At 40.6% G+C, this 13,974-nt stretch overlaps 1 protein-coding gene across 5 annotated transcripts in view; it reads right to left on the bottom strand.

Annotated features, from left to right (window-relative positions):
- The window catches only part of BCLAF3 (BCLAF1 and THRAP3 family member 3), a 443,788-nt gene that overhangs the window by 392,025 nt on the left and 37,789 nt on the right, over nt 1-13,974 (bottom strand). The gene's annotated exons all lie outside the window — the stretch shown is intronic.

Below are 13,974 nucleotides of genomic sequence, written 5' to 3'. Positions count from 1 at the left end.
CCCTGATGACATCTGTCTGCGCTGACTCTAAAGACATTTTTGTAAGGTGGTGAATGGAGGTAGGGACACCTTTAGGTCTGCACTAGTGGTTGGTGATGGTAGATCAACCAACCATAACACAAAAGACACACTGGTAACTAACTTCTAGTTCCCCTTCAGTAGAGATTTGTCTTTGACTATATAGGCTTGTTTTGGGAACTCACAAAGAACCTTGAAAAGAGCGGTTACAGCTTTTGATTCAGGAATATCAAGAACTTTGTGTCATTTGGCATAAAGAATTGTAATTCTGGACTTTGTTCTCTTAGAGGAAAGAACCAGCATTTTCTTGTGAAATGTAAAAACAATTCTTTGTGAAATTAGAACTAAGAATAGTCACCTAATCTTTTTCCTTCCATACATTCTTTGTGAAAGTAGAAATAAGAATTGTTGACTAATCTTTTTCCTTCCACACAGTTTTACTGATACATATATACATATAGAGCCCCACTGACAATGTGCAGAAATTGGCATCACCTAAAGTACGGATTTGTTTTGATCCTATTTCAATGTTTCCACTACACTTCAGATTAAAAAAATATTTTATTTGTGCTTTCCTAATTCCGATATATTCTGAAATATTTGTTCAATTCATATACTGACATTTAAACTTTGTTGTGTGTTAGAAAAAAAGCTTGCCAAATATATTATCTTACTTTGTATTAAAAAAAAAAAAAAAAAAAATGTAAAAAAAAACAACAACTCTAGGAAGAAAGAGCTTGACATTTGACCCCAGTCTTTGAATGCACAGCAATTGTGACAGAATAAAAACAAAAGTTCAAAAGTCCCGTTTATTGCACATTCACTTCTGAACTACACTAGGGTTACTTTGGTGGGGGCTTCACCGCCCCCAATCTCCTAGTTTCAGGGATTGGTTGTGACATTCAGGAAAAAGGATTGTTTAAGTTATTCTATTAGGAAAGAGCACTGATCAAAATAGAACAAGCTCATAGACAGAACACTGTTCCTCACAGGAATGCAAATTTGATGAACTGGTGGGGGAGATGAGTCAAAGCATACAGACAGGAGGCAGGAAATTTTTTCTAAGAAATACAACACATTTACTGCTTCCTGAACCAAAATACAAGGGAGACAACTGAAAACATACTCTCACAGAGTGACTCACAAAAAAAGAAAAAGAAAAAAGAAAGTTCCCAGAAAGCAAGCAATCATGGAAGAAATTCAAAGAGCCAGCCAGGGAAGTTGTATACAGGGTATTCTCCACAGAAGGGACAAAGACATGCTGGACAGCCTAAAACAAATAAAGCAAACAAACAGAAAGCAAGCAAATGTGAGTTTCAATACACAAAGCTAGTAGTAAGTAATGGGCTGAATGCACTCCCTCAGAAGCGTTCAGCATGTCTCCAATAAGTCTTTGTAACCAGACCGCTGAGCTATTTTTAGGGTTCAACCGAAAGGGCATAAATGTATTGCTCTCTGGTGCATCTGTAGCTCATAAATAAAGTCTACTGTCCAGGCCTCTGATTTATTCTCATTTGCTTGTGGAATGGCTGTTGGGCATCCATGGCTACAGACTGTCATGGAAAGCAATATTTGAGGCCAGTTTTTTTTTTTTTTTTTTAACTATCATTTTGGAGCATTAGAATAGTTTTTTTTGGGGGGGGAAGACACCTTTGCCTTGCCCAGCTGGCCCTGCCCACCATCCCACGCATCTGCAAACTGACGGCTGGAGAAAGATCTTTCTCCTACTTTGCAGCAAAGACCTGGAACTCCCTGCCCTTGCACGTCAGGCAAGCTCCATCCCTGCCTCAATTCAGGAAGGATCTCGAGACCTGGCTCTTCAAATGAACCATGGATGCTCTCCCTCCCCCCCCCCCCCTTCAGTGCCTTGAGACCCTACGGGTGAGTAGCTGCACTCTACAAACCTTGATTGATTGAGTTTGTGATCCACAAACAGCAAACACTAAACTAGTCACTATGCAAAACATCAGTTACAATGAGTCACACTGTGCAAACAATAAGATGGTGGGCTAGGCCCATGCAATGACTTTGCCATAGCGCTCTCTTTTAGCTCAGGCCAAGCGCAGCCTCTCTTTGTTGCGGGATGCCTGGGCTGCAGACTTGGGTATGGAGTTAAAAGACAGGGACTGGATCAACGTATTGTGCTTTATCACCTAAACTTCCCGTAATGTCTGCTTTAAACTGATTTAATATTATTGCTTGCAAAAAGTGTACCTGACTCCTAGCAGGCTTACTAGGATGTTCCCAGGGATCATGACGCAGGTGCCGACTAGATGGTGCAGACTCTATTCATATGGTATGGGACTGCCTGCCTCTCACCCCATTCTGGGAGTTGATGACTGCTGCCGATAATGCTGCTACAGGCCGCGCCCTCAAGAACATACCGGTGGTGTGACTGCTAGGATTGTTCTGCATACCCTGTGCCAGGCTTATCAAATCTAAGTTCGCAAACCTGGCCTTTGTGCTAGCATGTCAACATACTGCTATGGCTTAGAGGTTCTCTACTGGGCCCTCTCAGAGGGACGGAATTTGCAAGTGCGGCTATGTACAGAAGGACTGGCATAGTCCAGCTGTGGGTCGTCTTGCTTTGAGATAGTCCACCGATAGCTGCAGATGGTCTCCACTCCAGATGAGGCTCTGTCTGACAATTGTATGATCTCTCAAAAAACAAGAGGCAACAGTGACTTTGTTTAGCTGCACATCCCTCAGGTTTTTTCAATTCAAATTGTACATATTTTTGGTGCTCATACACTAAAATACATCCGTTGCCAACATGTATAAACTGGAATCGGGTAACCAAACCAGTTAATCACAAAATAAAAAAAAATAGTGGAGCACACCATAACTCAATTATTTTACATCAAACTGTTGGAATAGTATTTGTTATAGCCACATGAATAATTACATAAAGTGTACAGATTAAAAGAGGGGATAAGTGAAGGAGAAAAATCAATACATAGACATATGGGTGTATAACGTTTTGGTTCTTATTACCTTTACTGATTCCATTTACAAAAGTGCTATCATAATCTATGTAACAAAAATGCTCATAAATATTCACATTCATAATTTATATGATCTCATACAATTAAATAGTTGAACAATTTGGAAAACACATAACAGTTGTTATGGAATCTCATTTAACAGTAGTTGCAGATCTCAAACGTTCAATCTTTGTAAATTCTCAGCCAATGAATGTAGACTTCAGCCGACACATGTTTCATCCTATTTCAGGACTTTCGCAAGGATGAATGGATGTCAACATTAGAAAACAGTATTACGCAACCTATTCCATACACTAGATGTACCTTATTCCCGTTCTTAAGTACATCCTAATTCCACAGAATGCAAAACTAAAGAGGGAGGTAGAAAATTCATCAGAAAACTGCATATTACTAACTATATGTACTGCACAATGAGTGCCCACAAACTACAAATGCACCAACCTTATATTTTCCTCAAAATTCATTTTGACAAGGTCTCAATTTGGCACAACGTTTAATTCTATGTTCCCAAAATGGAGTCTCAAAGTTTCAATAGCAATATACACTGTAAGTGCTTTAATGGTACGTATCGGGACAAGGCAGACAACAAATAAGATCCAAATCTACATTGAAATAAAGTGCTGAAAATTGTAGATATTTCTTTCTAAAAAATAAATTTGTAATGGTACATTCATCCATAATTTAGTCAGCCAAACCATGCCTAAGAAATATAAATTTGTCCAATCTATTTAAATTCCCAAAACACGAAATTAGGGTTGTCTATATGTGTCAATATGTAAAAATCTCTGTTACATGTTACAACTGCAATGTCATTTCACCTCTTCAGCAGTGTTCTTATCCATAAACATGTAACTGTATGTGCAGCCCCACATAACGTGCCCAACATACGCCAGCGAACGCAAAATGCAATCATAAGCGGAAAACAGTTGTGCTTATATTGTATTAAAAGTAAATAATATTTAAAACGATCCCATGCACCACATATTAGTGCACTTGCGCTTTAGATAACTTTAGTTAAAAAAGTCGAAAACTCCTTAACGTCCATTTATTGCGTTCTATAACTGTTTTCTTACCTATATCGCCATAATTCTACTTGTGACCCCATACAGCGTACACGGTGCACCTGAGCAAACCTGAATCAATTACGGCAAGCCCATTTGAAGGGCAGAAGGACCAATCGGAGCACAGTTCATGTACTTTCAATACAATAAGAAATCCAGACGGTTCCAACATCAAGGCAGTGGCCATCTTAAAGGAGGCATAGATCATATAAAAGTCATCTGTTTGTTTTGTATGACTATAGGTCAAGATTGTTTGTGTAATATATTATAGGAACACTTAAAATAGAAGGCATACCATAATATTCACATTTATTAGTAAAAAATGGTCCATTATTCATAAAGTACACACTTCCGAGTTTGTGAAAGCAATCATTCACGCGTGTCCATCGCCCTGCTCAGGACCCAAAAACAGAAGAACAAGGAACCTCCACAGCGGTCATGAACACACTAAACCTGTTTGCTAAATCTATGTTTATGAATAAAGTAACACGTGTAGCACTTCCCATTGACCTTTAGTACCTTTTATCTCAACAGGACTTTAAACTGTTTCGCCGCAAAGTCGGTCACCATATTGAAAGAGGCAATATCTTAGTATTAGTCACGATTCCACTCACTGTCTATTTATAGTATCCACCAGGTTCTTGGTGTAAAAGGTACATGAGCGAAGAATATTCATGAAAGCCACAGCACATATTGCCAAAAGCGGCCAACTTCATACAATACTAAAGAATGCTGTAAAACCGAAAGAACATTGTGTTAAACATTGAGTGCAGATGTTCTAGCTTTTTTTGGTTCCTCCCATTCTGGGCAAACCATCTATACCCGGTACCATGGGGCATTTAAATAGTAATATTTTGCTAACTAGATCTCATTACCAGAAGCAAACCAAATATCAGTCTATTGAGCATCATGTCCAATGACCCCTTCTATAGTTATCAATAAACACAAAATTAAGTTGTACTTGATCTTGGCCATAATTAATAGTTAGAGAGGAAAAGATGACTTGGAAAATCCCCCCTGTGTACATAGAAGTTAGTAACATGCAAAGATTCCTAGTTGTTAGACGTGAAAGCTTAACCGCATTTTCTATGATTGTTTCACGTATCATATTGTCTCCATGTACAATTAAGTTGTTCCAAACATTCCAAATTGTTATCAGCCATTAAATTATAACCACTGGTAACCGCTGTATGCCTCCATTCTTTGGTCAAACCAATCACATTTCATTAAAAAGAATTATCCACCATAAGATACACCTATATCATATTTGCCATTTGTTTTGTATACAATAGTAAACAAGCATTTACAATGCAACGGGTCTCGCGTTTGCTCATGATAGAGCTGATCGCGTTGTAAACTCCTAACCCGACTTTTCACCTATCGGGCAAAAGTGCATTTATGTACATAACCCGAAAAGGTGAAACTAACTATGTAAAGCGCTCGACTTCTGCCAAGCGAGATCTCGCTCGTAAATTAGAGAAAAAGAAGTCCACGAGCCCGATGGAAAACAGCGAGCCTCGCATGTTTTCTGTACTTGGTCGCTGCGCTCAAGGAGGGCTAGCCATTGGAAAAGGAATGAGTTATGCCTGCCTTCGACTAATGAAAGCAAGCAGATTTTATTAGGCAAGCCCACAATACAATAAAAAACACTGACGTGAAGTTGAGAGGACTCCGAGCCCTTTTCTAGATACAAAAAAAAGAGTCTCACTGCGATACGCATGCGCGAGCGCATGCAACGCAGACTCGACCCTAAAAATTATGCATTTCGTCGTCCATATTCATGCCTAATTCTAAGGTTTTTAGTCTAATTATCCATCTTGCCTCATTTCTTCTCAATTACATCGTCCTATTCCCACCTCTAAGATGTACAGGAGTTTGGCTAATGCCCACATATATTATTAATCACTGGGATCTCTGATGTAGGATGTGTCTTACTTGTGTGGCGCACTATAGGGGAAGATAGGTCATTATTCCTTAGTGAGCACATGTGCTCCTGAATTCTCTCTTTAAGGGGCCTGATGGTACTACCCACATATATTTTACCACATTCACATAATATGTACACAAAATATTTAGTATTGCAATTTCTGAACATCTCAATTTTGTGTGCATTGCTCCCATTAAAGCTAAAATTGAGAGTTGTGAGTAAAGCTATATTACACATATTGCAATTACTGTATTTATAAAATCCACTTGTTTTGGCTGAGAGCCATGTTTCTGTGCTCTCCTTGATCAGAGGCAGATTACTATTGCAAACCGAATTTCTGATTGTTCTACCCCTCTTATGAATCATTTTATGTTTAGAAGATATTATGTGCGATAAGGTGTAATCTGTCCGTAAAATGTTCCAATGTTTGCATAAATTTTTTATAAATATCTTGACTGTTTTGACTAAATGGTGTACAGAACCATATTGATTTCTGTGGTGATTTAATTGTGGGCCTTTTTTGTTTTCTCAATAAAGATGTTCTTGATATTTTGTTTATCTTTTTTCTGGCTGCCGCTATAGTTTGTTTCGAGTAACCTCTTTGCAGAAATCTATCTTTCAAGTGATTCAACTCAATCTCACATGATTCTGTTTTGCTACAATTCCTTTTCATTCTAAACATCTCGTCAAACGGAATAGCTGATATCTGGTCTTAGGATCGGAACTATTCGGGTGTAATAATGCATTGCATGCAGTTGGTTTCGTTTAACTTTTGTTTGAACTGTATTTCCTTTAGTGAATATTTCCAAGTCCAAGAAATGGATGCGCTCTTTACTATATCTGTATATTGAAGTAATTTGTGCTGGTATACTTACAAAATTCCAACAATAATGATTCTAGTCCCGTCAAATCAACAAAATATCGTCAATTTACCTCCCCCAAAAGAAAATGTGCTCAGTCATGTGTGGGGGACCCTTCTGCCAAATGCGTTTTCCTTCAAATCGGCCTATGTACAAGTTTGTATAAGATGGTGGAAATCGTGAACCCATAGCTACCCCTTGGGCTTGTCGAAACCATTCACCCTTGTGAATGAAAACATTATATTCCAATATGAAATCAATAATTTGTAACAGCATATCTGTGTGTTCCAGATGTAAAGCTGATCGATTAGAGAGGAAGTGACGCACTGCTTCCAAACCTTTAATTTTGGGTATGCATGTATATAATGATGTGACATCCATTGTCACCCAAATCATCTATGGCACCCATACTATATCCTCTAATTTCATAAGGACAACCTTCGTGTCCTGAAAATATGAGGATAAAGTTTTGACAATTGGTTGTTAATATCTGTCAATATACTCAGAGAGCCTTTCGGTGGGTGCACCAATCCCTGATATGATAGGTCTACCTGGAGGTGATGTGTTGTTCTTATGTATTTAAGGCAATGATTATAAGCACAGTGGTATGTGTTCAATACATACTTACATTCTAGATAGGAAATTAAACATTGTTCCTGCCACGTTTGTAATAAAGTACCCAATTTTTGAACAATTTGATTCATCAGATTATCATTCCATTTTTTATATGATGTTGTGTCTGCCAACTGTTGATTTTATTAACATAATCAGATCACTGTATGATCTCTATCTGGTTAGGGTTTGCCCTTCCCCCATATTCTGTAACCTCACATAACTTGCCTGTGGTCCTCCCGCACATATGGTCTCTGTCCCTTCAACTGCATGCCTCCCACCTTACAGCCCCTCTCTCTAATGACTCCAGTCACACCCCAGAGATGAAGGGGTCAGATGTATCAAAGGGTTTTACCCATTCTGCGTCTATGGGAAAATGCTTTAGTACATACGGCCCATAGTCCCTACCTCCTACCCCCCTCCAGGTTCATCCTGTTGGCCAAACAATCTGCTCTTTATTTTATCCCTGGGTGTGGCCACGATCCTTTCAGATTGTCAAAACTTACTGTTAGTATTTACTTTTGTGGCCAATCTGGGTATCATAGCCTATTCTTCACATACTACTGCCTAGATTGTACTCCGCATAGTCTACTTTCTAGCTTATGTCCCTATGGGAGGGGCCACTATTCTATACACTACATGAGTCAGTATCACACTGCATTGTCTATCATTGTGATTGTTCCTGGTTTTGTTTTTGGAAAACGTCAAAGTTTGATACCAAAAAAAAAAAATAAGACTTAAGGTGTTCTTTGTTCTATGAAAACTCTGTTTCATGTTGCACAGCCACACTAAGGACAACGTACAATATGAAAACATGACCTAGGCAAGATCTGACTGACAAGTCTAGTCCATTACATCCAAGGAAAGATAAAAATGAGCATTTTAACACTTTGTATGGCCTTTCTCCTGAAATTAAGTTTAGCTGGGTCACGTCTCTGCTGGTGACACACAAACAGTTTCAAATATTTTTACGGAGACAAAGAAAAGTTCTACTTCTTCCATTATTCTCTGGAGTACAATTTTAGCTGAAGAAAAAACATAGAAGGGCACAATTCTCAAACTGTATTTTGTACTATGTAAAGTAGTACCTCAGTATAACTACTCCTGTCCTACTACATGCAATTCATAAGCCAGAAACCTCCATTATTATTCTGAGCATAGACCTCTGCCACAGTGGCGGAGACTTTTGCATGTGGGAATATGTTTTAGTAGCATGGGAGGGGTGTGGAGGGAAAGCAACACATAGACATCGGGGGGGTAAAATAACAATACAGACAGCAGGTGGGGGCAATCAACAACATGAACAGCTGATGGGGTGGGGGTGAGTGCAACAACACAGACAACAGGAAAAGGCAAGCAACAACACGGACAGCAGAAAGTGGTTGACAAGTAACAAGATTGACTGTGGGAAAGGGGTACAAGTAACACCGAGGGCAAGTAAACATGGAGGGGAGGGTGTGGGGGACCAAAGCAACACAAAGGACTAATACACAAGGAAGACTGCTGGAAAAAACACTGACATACTAGTCCAGTGTGAACGCAAAAAGAAGAAGATAGTATTCAATTACAGGAGTAGTGGAAGACACAAGTTCCTGGGCCATGCGCCAGGAAGTGACAAACACAAGAACCGGAAGTAAATGCTGTGTGCACCAACATATGTAAAAGCAAGCAAATGAGAGTGACAATTATGCCCACCAATGTCAAGTAATGGATGGACTCTAAGCCAAGCAATGGGTGGCCTCAACGCCCCCTGTAAGTAACAAAATGTCTCACTTTCAGCAGTGCATAAGGTATCTCACGCTAAATATCGCTAGAAAAAAAGCAGTACTTGGACACAAGTAATGAGGCATGCTTCAGGAGAGAGTCAAATGCAAGAAGAGGAAGGAAAGCCCACAAAAGCCAACGAACAAAAGGCAAGCAAATGACAGTGACAGTATCATCTATTCTCCCCCCCTTCTCGTCCAAACCCGACCTCACAAAAGCAGGGGTCCCCCAAGGATCAATCATCTCACCTTTGTTTTTCAACATCTACATGATATCATTACCAGAACTGATCAATGATTTTCATCTCACATGCTACAAATATGCAGATGACACACAAATACTACTTAAATTAGAATGCCCCAAAAATATTGAAAACTCAGAAATCTTCAGATGCCTCAGAGCTGTTGATCAGTGGATGACCTGGAGCCATCTCAAACTAAATGCCTCCAAAACAGAAACACTCATATGTGGTGACTGGAAAAGTTATGACCCACTGTGCGCCTGGCATGACAATCTCAGACCACCTCCTCAATTATCCAAGGAAGTTAAAAACCTTGGAATCACCATGGACTCCAAGTTAACTATGAATGTCCAAGTGGACAAATTAGCACAAACAAGTTTCATCACCTTGAAGACTCTACGATGCATCTTCCCCCATCTCAGATTTCCACACAAGGTGCAAGCTACTATCTCGCTTGTACTATCCAAACTGGATTATGCCAATGGCCTCTACCATGGATCATCTCTATCTATTACGAAAAAACTACAACGTATTCAGAACTCTGAAGCCAGGCTACTATTACATGTAAAGCCACAAGCCGACATCTCCCCTGCCTTGAGAGCACTACATGCACCACTCTATGCTGGCAGTAGGCTTTTGCACAGGATTTCGCTATCTAGCAGGCAAGACCTAAAAAAGTGGAGAGTTCTAACTAGGTGTAGGAGAAAATATGCAAGTGTATATTTACCTTGATGAAGCAGGCCCAAAGTCTTGTGTGATGGATTTGTCCAAGACACAGACATCACTTTATGGAGCAAAGCATCCTTAGTTTGCAGTCCTCACTTGCCTAGGAAGAAGCTGGTAAGGGGAGGACAAGAAAAAGGTCTTGGATATTGCTAACTTTTTGAGCTCGAGTGATGGATAATAGGGAAACAGTTTCAAGAGTTAGTAGCCTCAGTTGGCAATTGTATAACTGTTCAAAGTGAGTTCCCATAAGAAACTTTAGAATTAGACTAAGAACCCATCGTGGCATAATGAAAGATATTGGTGGATACATGTTAGTCAAACCTTTCAGGAATCTGGAGGGATGCTTTCAAAGGATTCCAAAATCAGCACAACAGGAAACAAATGTGTTCCATCTCTCTCAGAAGAGAGATTTTGTAGATAGCCAGCATGCAGAATAGATCACTGGAAGCTGCAAGGTGCTCAGATTACTCTGCTCAATCTCCGTGCATGAAGATGTAGGCTCTGACGATCGGGGTGCAGAATTTACCCTCCAATTGAGACAACAGACTCTTTTAGCAGTAGACGTAGAGGGGCTGTTACAGCGATGTGTCATAGGTCTGTATACCACACCTTTCTCAGACAACCTGGAGCAATGAGAATGGCTTGAGTCTAGCCTTGACAAATCTTCCTTGCACCCAGTGGAATCAAGGGTATAGTTAAGTGGAACTTTCCAAACCAACTGAAACACATCCCCCTATGCTCCCTGCAACGGATACTGAAGGGCACAGAACTTTGGGTGTGCCCTAAAGAGTGAAGAGGTCTTGGTCTACCTCTGCGTGAAGATGCTACTGGTAGTCGGCAAGAGGACACAGACAGAATGTCTGCTCTGGTATTGAAGGGGCCTGTCAAATGATTGGCTACCGCCTACCAATCAGAAGATATGCCATGTTAACTGACCTGAAGACTAGACTTTCTGCTGAAAATGCTCTTTTAGCCCCGCTTTATTGAATAGAAGTAGTGGTTTGGAGGAAGAAGGAGCCATCGGCAACACATCTACATCCAGGACTTCTGCTGCTTTAGCACCAAATGCAAGGATGTCATCACAGGAGGAGCATGACATGGTTGTGGGTCAACGTCGATATCAGGAGATGATTTTAACCCACTTGCTTCCTGAAGTACCAGAAGACTGATCATAACTGTCACATGCCTGCTGATCTTCTGAAACTAAGTTTTGAAAATACCTCTTTTCAAAAAATCTTGAGCCTTCTCTTCTGAATCTGAATCTTTTCACTACTAAAAAGTGGTCAGAAACAATCTGTGGCCTCATACGCAGTGCTGGATCTGAATGTATTTGCTAGGGAGAGTCAACTGCGTTGTCTGTGGAGCGGATGTAGATGTCATGGCAGTTGGTGTGCTGAGCCAGATCGCAACTAGGGAGGTCAATGGAAGAAATCTATGGCACCATGCGCTGCGGTGGTGCCATGCCAAAAAAAAGTCCCTGATATCTGTCCCATGGGCCAAGCCAGCATACCAGAGGGGACTGATACGCCCCTAAATATATCATAGCTTCCATAAAGCTAGACAGATCTGCTGCTGGTGGCGGTTATTCCAGACAGGTGGGAACCGACGCCAGCTAAGGCAGGAGGCAGTAAAGGTGAAGATGAAGTCAAATGGCTTATGAATGACTGGTGTCTTTAAAAAAAAAAAAAAAATCACCATTATTCCTGGTGGGTGGAGCCGGAGGACATTTACCTGTGTTTGTTTGGCAACGAGGAGAAGAAGCTTAACATTTTTTTTCTAGTGTTGTCTTACATATAGGACTTGGTGTTTGGTGATGATCTTGAAGAAGGAGATCTCAAACCATTCCTCGATCCTGACCATTGCTTCTGATCAAGCAAAAAAAGGCTGGCTATGCATTCTTTGCTGGCTTACTGATGCATCTGACTACACAGATTACACAACAACGTACTATATCTAAATCCAAGACACCATTAACTGTTAAGTGGATCAATAATGGACATCTGTCATAACAATGTCAATGGGTCTTAAAGCCTGATTCTTTAGGAGGGGATGCTCCTGTCCTCGCAAATGTTTTTAAAACTTTTGATGAACGTGATAAGCCCTGGACTGCATCAGCAGGTGCTGAATCCACTGACATCACAGGGCTTCCTGTCTCACATCATAACAAAGTCGCCTCTATCTGCCAGCTCCAAAGAGCCTAGACAAAAGTTTCTGGATCCAGTCTATAGCTCGGAATATTCAAAGATGAGGAATCTGCAGACAGAAATATCCATCAGAAAATAATTCTTAAGCACAAACAACATAAAATACGTAATCTTGAGGATCTGCAATTTACAGATATGGTTCAAGGTCCCAACACAATGCTGGGCACACTAGCCATTTTGTTTTTTTGTGAGTTAAATTCCCAATTCATACTGCAAGATGAGACCATTTTTCAATTATCTTTTAGAAACTAAACAAAAAGTATTGGAAATGTCCTAGGGTCAGCCTCACAACCGGAAAATGGAGCCAAACCTATTGCTTTCACCAAAGAGAGTCTCTGTTGTGGGCCAAGAGTACACCCTGTGAATAGTGGGACCTGACAGGCTTGCAGTCATTTCCGTGAAGAGATTTTGTCTGGCTAAAGTACCATTCTGTGCGAATTTATGTGCTAGTGTTTGACCTTTGCTGATGGATGTGGGAGTAGTATTAGTACAGCATGCCTTCTTGTATGTGAGGGGTGCAAGAAAGCATCCAGTCATTACTGACCGGTCATCACTGAGGTGTTTGAGTTAGCTTTGGTATTGGGTGGCTGCTAGCTTGTGAGAAAGCTGACGATATTTGGGTTGTTTTGCTTTTCTGCATCAGCTTTAACAATTTCTCTTACATTGTCTTTGGAGCACTACCGAAGTCATATTGTCTATTTAACGTTGGACAAGTCTTACTTCTGAAACAAAGCTGCAACAATCCTTCCCAATTTAGAGTCCTCTTTCTTGGTTTTAGAGTCTTAACGGGACGCTGTTCCTAATGAGTCTCCCCAAAGATTTGATCCAGTCAGTCGATTTACTTCCTTTGGAGAAACCTCACTTTGCGTCCATTGGCATAAATCCACGGACCGCCAACCCCCTTCATCCCTACAGAGCATACCGAAAACTTGGCAGTTTATTTCTTGATCGCATCATACAATGAACACCAGCTCACTTCATAGGCCGCCACATCATAAAGTTTGGACACTCTAGTAATGTCAAAGAGTAGGAACTTCAGAGCACGTCATGTCATGCTATGGCAGATCTGATAGCACATGCAATATGATGTGCTAATCCTTTTTTCCCAGTTGTCATCAGAACTGCCTATCGTGCCAAAGCAGGGGATACTGGGGCAAGGGGGAGAAATGGACAGTTTCACAGCTGGTTTGTACTGGAGCAGTTGGCATTAACAATGCACCACCACCGCCGGTCATATGGTACAGTGGGAGTGGCATGAGGATATGAGACAACTTGAGTTTTTAACCACATTAACATACAACGGTATGCCAGTGTAACTATCAGTTACATCAGTACCCAGCCTCAGCCCTCTCCTCCATGACCATCACTCAGCTTTCACAGACACTCAGCCTATGCTATGTGACCATGCTGCAGGTCTTTTCATGGGAAGGCAGAGGCAGTTTCTACCAGCTGCATGTGACCCTCAGGTAGCAAGTCAAAGCAGTCAAAGTCTTATTCAAGGAGGTGGTGTGCATCAGAAAGTAAGAAAACAAAGAACAGAATAACGCTTAATAAAC

Source organism: Pleurodeles waltl, chromosome 8 (assembly GCF_031143425.1).
Source record: "Pleurodeles waltl isolate 20211129_DDA chromosome 8, aPleWal1.hap1.20221129, whole genome shotgun sequence".
NCBI lineage: Eukaryota > Metazoa > Chordata > Amphibia > Caudata > Salamandridae > Pleurodeles > Pleurodeles waltl.
This window is presented reverse-complemented; position numbering and strand designations above follow the sequence as displayed.